We start from the raw sequence: 8,412 nt of genomic DNA, 5'->3' as shown, positions 1-8,412 counted from the left end.
TGATGAAAGATTGAATATCAGATTGGAGGGAGAGAGTATGGAGGAGGTGAACGTATTCAGATATTTGGGAGTGGACGTGTCAGCGGATGGGTCTATGAAAGATGAGGTGAATCATAGAATTGATGAGGGAAAAAGAGTGAGTGGTGCACTTAGGAGTCTGTGGAGACAAAGAACTTTGTCCTTGGAGGCAAAGAGGGGAATGTATGAGAGTATAGTTTTACCAACGCTCTTATATGGGTGTGAAGCGTGGGTGATGAATGTTGCAGCGAGGAGAAGGCTGGAGGCAGTGGAGATGTCATGTCTGAGGGCAATGTGTGGTGTGAATATAATGCAGAGAATTCGTAGTTTGGAAGTTAGGAGGAGGTGCGGGATTACCAAAACTGTTGTCCAGAGGGCTGAGGAAGGGTTGTTGAGGTGGTTCGGACATGTAGAGAGAATGGAGCGAAACAGAATGACTTCAAGAGTGTATCAGTCTGTAGTGGAAGGAAGGCGGGGTAGGGGTCGGCCTAGGAAGGGTTGGAGGGAGGGAGGGGGTAAAGGAGGTTTTGTGTGCGAGGGGCTTGGACTTCCAGCAGGCATGCGTGAGCGTGTTTGATAGGAGTGAATGGAGACAAATGGTTTTTAATACTTGACGTGCTGTTGGAGTGTGAGCAAAGTAACATTTATGAAGGGATTCAGGGAAACCGGCAGGCCGGACTTGAGTCCTGGAGATGGGAAGTACAGTGCCTGCACTCTGAAGGAGGGGTGTTAATGTTGCAGTTTAAAAACTGTAGTGTAAAGCACCCTTCTGGCAAGACAGTGATGGAGTGAATGATGGTGAAAGTTTTTCTTTTTCGGGCCACCCTGCCTTGGTGGGAATCGGCCGGTGTGATAATAAAAAAAAAAAAAAATAAAATAAAAAATATATATATCCATATATATATACATATATATATATATATACATATATATATATACATATATATATGTCGTGACTAATAGGTAAAATTGGTCATTTACTAAGAATTCATTAAAAATTAAGTCCTTTCTAAAATTTTCTCTAGTACGTTTAAAGATATATTTTTTTCATTTATGTTAACGTGAAAATTTTTAATTTCGCAACCAAAGAACGTTAGAAAACTTACCTAACCTTATTATAACAAGCGCAATTTATTTAAGCCTAATCCAATTAAATATATTTTACGTAAGTTTATAATAATTTAATAAAATAATAAACAAACATAGTGAAATATATTTTCATCGTTAGGTTCAGTATGATTTTTACGAAGTTGGTGCATGCACTAATTTTTCTTGCCTTATTCGGCAAGAAGAACGTTGTTATTAAAGAGAAAATAGCAAGTTTTACCTATTCGGTACGACGTATATATATACAAAAACTTCGTATCATTGTAAATAAGCAGTGAGGTATGTTTTTTTTTTTAGCGAATATCTGGTATAAGAGTGATAAAGATATTCTTGACTGGTGTCGCACATGACCTGCCGCCTTAAATGACCCTCGTGTGGTCGTTAGGCCTTGACCCGGTTAACCAAGCAGCCTCTCTTGACACATACGCACTGCGTATACACATCTGGAGGGACTGTATCTCTCAGCGTATACAGTCTGAGAGTAAACTCTAATCACTGTTTAGTGGAATGATTTATCTTTGGTAATGATCACCTCATATATAGAGTAATAATTATCGTGTAGCCGACAGGTTTTCAGTCTAATTATTCAGTCAGTCCACGTCATTAAAATTTGAGTTATCATTATGTTAGACTGTAATATATATCTAGGCTCATGCACACACACACACACACACACCATTAACAAAGATCTTCAACACATCCATTGAAACTGGGCAACTCCCTGAGGTATGGAAAATGGCAAATGTAGTCCCAATTTTTAAAAAGGGAGACAGACATGAGGCACTAAACTATAGACCTGTATCACTAACGTGTATAATATGCAAAGTCATGGAGAAGATCATCAGGAGAAGAGCGGTGGAGCACCTGGGAAGAAACAAGTGTATAATTGACAACCAGCACGGTTTCAGGGAAGGAAAATCCTGTGTCACAAACCTGCTTGAGTTTTATGACAAGCTGACAGAAGTAAGACAAGAGAGAGATGGGTGGATCGACTGCATTTTTTTGGACTGCTTACAGCACTTCGCCGTATCTCGCATCTGCTTGACAGTAGGGGTTGCAAGATCCTGTACGAGGCACAAGTACGCTCACACCTTGAGTATGCTCCACTTTCTTGGTTTGCCTGCTCCCCCTCTCATCTGCGACTGCTTGACAGAGTAGAGAACAGAGCAAGACGTCTCATCTCTCGCCTGGACCCATCCTGGATAGATCTGTCATTTCAGCAGAGCCTTCAACATAGGAGGGATGTGGGTGGCCTTACTGTTATGTACAAGGCCAATATTGTCAAAATACCACACTTGGATCCACTTCGAGGACAGCGTGAAACAAGCTTTTATGCCACAAGACGGGCAGAAAGCAGCAACTTCACTCTGGCTGTACCCTTCTCCAGAACATCACTCCATCTGAGATCATACATACCCAGGATGACTCGAGTATGGAACACATTCGTACAGCATAATGATGTCAACGAGATAAAGTCAGTTGATCAAATGAAAATGCTGGCCCACAGATGGCTCCAACTTCATCCTGTTCCCTACTTGTATGTCTCATAACAATAAAAATGCTTTCAAATGAGCTGATGTAGGTAACAGCTCTTAGCTTGCCAATAAAGTTAGGAATCCTTAACCTGTAAATAGCTTGTCAATAAAGTTAGGGATCCTCACAAGAGGTTACTGCAAAAGCTAGAGGATCAGGCACACATAACAGGAAAGGCACTGCAATGGATCAGAGAATACCTGACAGGGAGGCAACAACGAGTCATGGTACGTGACGAGGTGTCAGAGTGGGCGCCTGTGAAAAGTGGGGTTCCACAGGGGTCAGTCCTAGGACCTGTGCTGTTTTTGGTATATGTGAATGACATAACGGAAGGGATAGACTTAGAAGTGTCCTTGTTTGCAGATGATGTGAAGTTAATGAAAAGAATCAAATCGGACGAGGATCAGGCAGGACTACAAAGAGACCTGGACAGGCTACAAGCTTGGTCCAGCAACTGGTTCCTTGAGTTTAACCTTGCCAAATGCAAAGTCATGAAGATTGGGGAAAGGCAAAGAAGACCGCAGACACAATATCTCTAGATGGCCAAAGACTGCAAACCTCACTCAAGGAAAAAGATCTGGGGGTGAGTATAACACCGTGCATATTTCCTGAGGCGCACATCAATCAGATAACTGCTGCAGCATACGGGCGTCTGGCAAACCTATGGATAGCGTTCCGATACCTCAGTAAGGAATCGTTCAAGACTGAATACCATTTACGTCAGGCCCATACTGGAGTATGCAGCACCAGTTTTATAATCCACACCTGGTCAAGCACGTCAAGAAATTAGAGAAAGTGCAAAGGTTTGCAACAAGACTAGTCCCAGAGCTAAGGGGATTGTCCTACGAAGAAAGGTTGAGGGAAATCGGCCTGACGACACTGGAGGACAGGAGGATCAGGGGGGACATGATAACGACATATAAAATACTGCGCGGAATAGACAATGTGGACAAAGACGGGATGTTTCAGAGATGGGACACAGAAACAAGAGGTCACAGTTGGAAGTTGAAGACTCAGATGAATCAAAGGGATGTTAGGAAGTATTTCTTCAGTCATAGAGTAGTCAGGCCGCGGACTAGCCTAGAAAGTGACGTACTGGAGGCGGGAACCATACATAGTTTTAAGACGAGGTTTGATAAAGCTCATGGAGAGAGAGGACCTAGTAGCAATCAGTGAAGAGGCGGGGCCAGGAGCTATGACTCGACCCCTGCAACCACAAATAGGTGAGTACAAATAGGTGAGTACACACACACACACACACACACATTACCAAGAGAATAGTGGTACCTGGAAAGGGGTGGGTTCACAAGCAAAAAACAGCACGACTTCAGAGATGGTAAATCTTGTCTTACAAACCTCCTGGAGTTGGATCTACGGTGGGGTAAATGAGGACTGCGTATATTTTGAGTGTAAGGAAGCTTATGATTTCGTCCCACACAAGTGACTGGGTCAAAAGCAAGAGGATCAGGCAGGAATAACAGGGCACTACAATGTACAAGGAATACCTAACAGGAAGTAAGCAACAAATGATTCTCCGAAAGGAGGTGCCGGAATGAGCGCGAATGACAAGTGGGATTCGCTTGGATCAGGACTAGGACCAGTACTGTTTCTTGAATAAGTGAACAGCATGTTGAAAGAGATAGTAAGAGAAGTTCATTATCACAGTTGAAGTGATATTAATGAGAATACAAACAGGTGAAGACCAGGAAAGACTACAAATGGACCTGGAGTAGCTGAAGGTCCGGTCTGACTGGAAATGAACAAAGACTCCAGACGGAATATAGGGTCAGGGAAAAAAGGGAAGAAAAAGTTCCAACCCTCGAGCAAAATGGACCTGGAGTGAACACTGTACTGAGCATAGCATCTGAGTCGCATATAATAGGGGTCTTTCACGACACTATATATGTTATATTTCAGGCCCATATTTGAGTATACAACGCTATAATTCAGTGTCTTACCCTCCAAGCTACTACTACTACTACTGTGTCATTTAATTTGTAAGTAACCTACACTCGGTCAGGCATGTCAAGAAATGGAGACAGTACAAAGGTTAGCAACGAGACTAGTCTCGGAGCTAAGGGGTAAGAACTATGAGGAGAGAATAAAGAAAACAATATAAAGGCATTAGAGGATTGAAGGACTAGGAATCCTATGATAGGAACGTGCAAAATACTGAAAAATTGGAGACATGTGCAACATCTGGGTATTTATATTGTAGATGTTTCGCCAACCAGTGGCTTTATCAGTACAAATTCTATGACATGATTAGAAGAGAGTAGAACTATATACCAGAGACGAGGTAAACAGTCCCTCAGCCTTGGAGTCGGTGTTGTGAGCACCGTGGTCGTGAAGATTCTGGACCACAGGCATGAAGGCTGCTGCTTTTATACTGGCGGAAGATGGAGGACATAGTCAATGGTGGGCGGGAACAGAGCTAAGAGGTATGTCCTACGAGGAGAGGTTAAGGGAAATCAACCTGACGACACTGGAGGACAGGAGAGATAGGGGGGACATGATAACGACATACAAAATACTGAGAGGAATTGACAAGGTGGACAAAGACAGGATGTTCCAGAGATTGGACACAGTAACAAGGGGACACAGTTGGAAGCTGAAGACACAGATTAATCACAGGGATGTTAGGAAGTATTTCTTCAGCCACAGAGTAGTCAGTAAGTGGAATAGTTTGGGAAGCGATGTAGTGGAGGCAGGATCCATACATAGCTTTAAGCAGAGGTATGATAAAGCTCACGGTTCAGGGAGAGTGACCTAGTAGCGATCAGTGAAGAGGCGGGGCCAGGAGCTCGGACTCGACCCCCGCAACCTCAACTAGGTGAGTACAACTAGGTGAGTACACACACACACACACCCACACCTAGCCAAGCACGTGAAGAAACTAGAGAAAGTGCAAAGGTTTGCAACATGACTAGTCCCAGAGCTAAGAGGTATGTCCTACGAGGAGAGGTTAAGGGAAATCAACCTGACGACACTGGAGGACAGGAGAGATAGGGGGGACATGATAACGACATACAAAATACTGAGAGGAATTGACAAGGTGGACAAAGACAGGATGTTCCAGAGATTGGACACAGTAACAAGGGGACACAGTTGGAAGCTGAAGACACAGATGAATCACAGGGATGTTAGGAAGTATTTCTTCAGCCACAGAGTAGTCAGTAAGTGGAATAGTTTGGGAAGCGATGTAGTGGAGGCAGGATCCATACATAGCTTTAAGCAGAGGTATGATAAAGCTCACGGCTCAGGGAGAGTGACCTAGTAGCGATCAGTGAAGAGGCGGGGCCAGGAGCTCGGACTCGACCCCCGCAACCTCAACTAGGTGAGTACACACACACACACACACACACACACAAAAAAAGGAGACAGACACGAGGCACTAAACTACAGACCTGTGTCATTGACGTGTATAGTATGCAAAATCATGGAGAAGATTATCAGGAGGAGAGTGGTGGAGCACCTGGAACGGAACAGGAGTATAAATGCAACCAGCACGGATTCACGGAAGGCAAATCCTGTGTCACAAACCTTCTGGAGTTTTATGATAAAATAACAGAAGTAAGACAAGAGAGAGAGGGGTGGGTTGATTGCATCTTCTTGGACTGCAAGAAGGCCTTGACACAGTTCCTCACAAGAGATTAGTGCAGAAGCTAGAGCATCAGGCGCATATAACAGGAAGGGCACTGCAATGGATCAGAGAATACCTGACAGGGAGGCAACAACGAGTCATGGTACGTAATGATGTATCACAGTGGGCACCTGTGACGAGCGGGGTCCCACAGGGGTCGGTCCTAGGACCAGTGCTATTTTTGGTATATGTGAACGACATGACGGAAGGGTTAGACTCAGAAGTGTCCCTGTTTGCAGATGATGTGAAGTTAATGAGGAGAATTAAATCTGATGAGGACCAGGCAGGACTTCAAAGAGACCTGGACAGACTGGACACCTGGTCCAGCAAATGGCTTCTCGAATTTAATCCTGCCAAATGCAAAGTCATGAAGATAGGGGAAGGGCACAGAAGACCACAGACAGAGTATAGGCTAGGTGGCCAAAGACTGCAAACCTCACTCAAGGAGAAAGATCTTGGGGTGAGTATAACACCGAGCATGTCTCCGGAAGCACACATCAATCAGATAACTGCTGCAGCATATGGGCGCCTGGCAAACCTGAGAACAGCATTCCGATACCTTAGTAAGGAATCGTTCAAGACACTGTACACCGTGTATGTCAGGCCCATACTGGAGTATGCAGCACCTGTTTGGAACCCGCACTTGATAAAGCACGTCAAGAAACTAGAGAAAGTACAAAGGTTTGCAACAAGGTTAGTTCCAGAGCTAAGGGGAACACTGCTCATTAAAAACCGGTGGGGATTTGAGAAAATGGAAAGGAGTGGATGGCATGGGTAAAAGGGACTACTTAGTAGGAACAATCCAGTCTGGGGGCCATAAGGTGGTAATTGCAGTAATGTACAACCCACCACAGAACTGCAGGAGGCCAAGAGAAGAATATGATGAGAGCAACAGAGCAATGATCGACACACTAGCCGAGGTGGCCAGGAGAGCACACATGGGAAAACCTGGAGCCCCATGGGGGTCCCGAAACATGGAGAGCCAAGATGATGGATGTGGTACTGGAAAACCTCATGCATCAACATGTTAGAGATACTACCAGAGAGAGAAGTGAGGATGATCCAGCAAGACTGGACCTTGTATTCACCTTGAGTAGTTCAGACATCGAGGATATTACGTACGAAAGACCCCTTGGAGCTAGTGATCATGTGGTTCTTGCTTTGACTGCCTAGTTGAGCTACAAGTGGAGAGGGTAGCAGGAATAGGATGGGAAAAAACAAACTACAAAAGGGGGGACTACACAGGCATGAGGAACTTCCTGCAAGACGCTCAGTGGGAGAGAGAATTGGCAGGAAAACCAGTAAAAGATATGATGGACTATGTGACAACAAAATGCAAGGAGGCAGAGGAGAGGTTTGTTCCCAAGGGAAACAGAAATAATGGGAAGACCAGAACGAGTCCTTGGTTCACCCAAAGGTGTAGGGAGGCAAAAACTAGGTGTACTAGAGAATGGAAAAGGTACAGAAGACAAAGGACCCAGGAAAACAAAGAGATCAGCCGAAGAGCCAGAAACGAATATGCACAGATAAGGAGGTTCAGCGACAATACGAAAATGACATAGCATCGAAAGTCAAGTCTGACCCGAAGCTGTTGTATAGCCACATCAGGAGGAAAATAACAGTCAAGGACCAGGTAATCAGACTGAGGAAGGATGATGGGGAATTCACAAGAAACGACCAAGAGATATGTGAGGAACTCAACGTGAGATTTACAGAAGTATTTACAGTGGAAACAGGTAGGACTCCTTGAAATCAGAACAGGGAAGTATACCAACAAGTGCTGGATGAGGTACACATAACCGAGGAGGAGGTGAAGAAGCTGCTATGTGAACTTGATACCTCAAAGGTAGTGGGACCAGACATCTCTTCTTCAACACATCCAATGAAACTGGGCAACTACCTGAGGTATGGAAGATGACAAATGTAGTCCCAATTTTTAAAAAAGGAGACAGACACAAGGCATTAAACTACAGACCTGTGTCACTAACGTGTATAGTATGCAAAGTCATGGAGAAGATCATCAGGAGGAGAGTGGTGGAGCACCTGGAAAGAAACAAGTGTATAATCGACAACCAGCACGGTTTCAGGGAAGGAAAATCCTGTGTCACAAA

The sequence above is a fragment of the Cherax quadricarinatus genome, chromosome 9 (assembly GCF_038502225.1).
Source record: "Cherax quadricarinatus isolate ZL_2023a chromosome 9, ASM3850222v1, whole genome shotgun sequence".
NCBI classification, from domain to species: Eukaryota; Metazoa; Arthropoda; class Malacostraca; order Decapoda; family Parastacidae; genus Cherax; species Cherax quadricarinatus.
Note: the sequence above shows the minus strand (reverse complement) of the source record.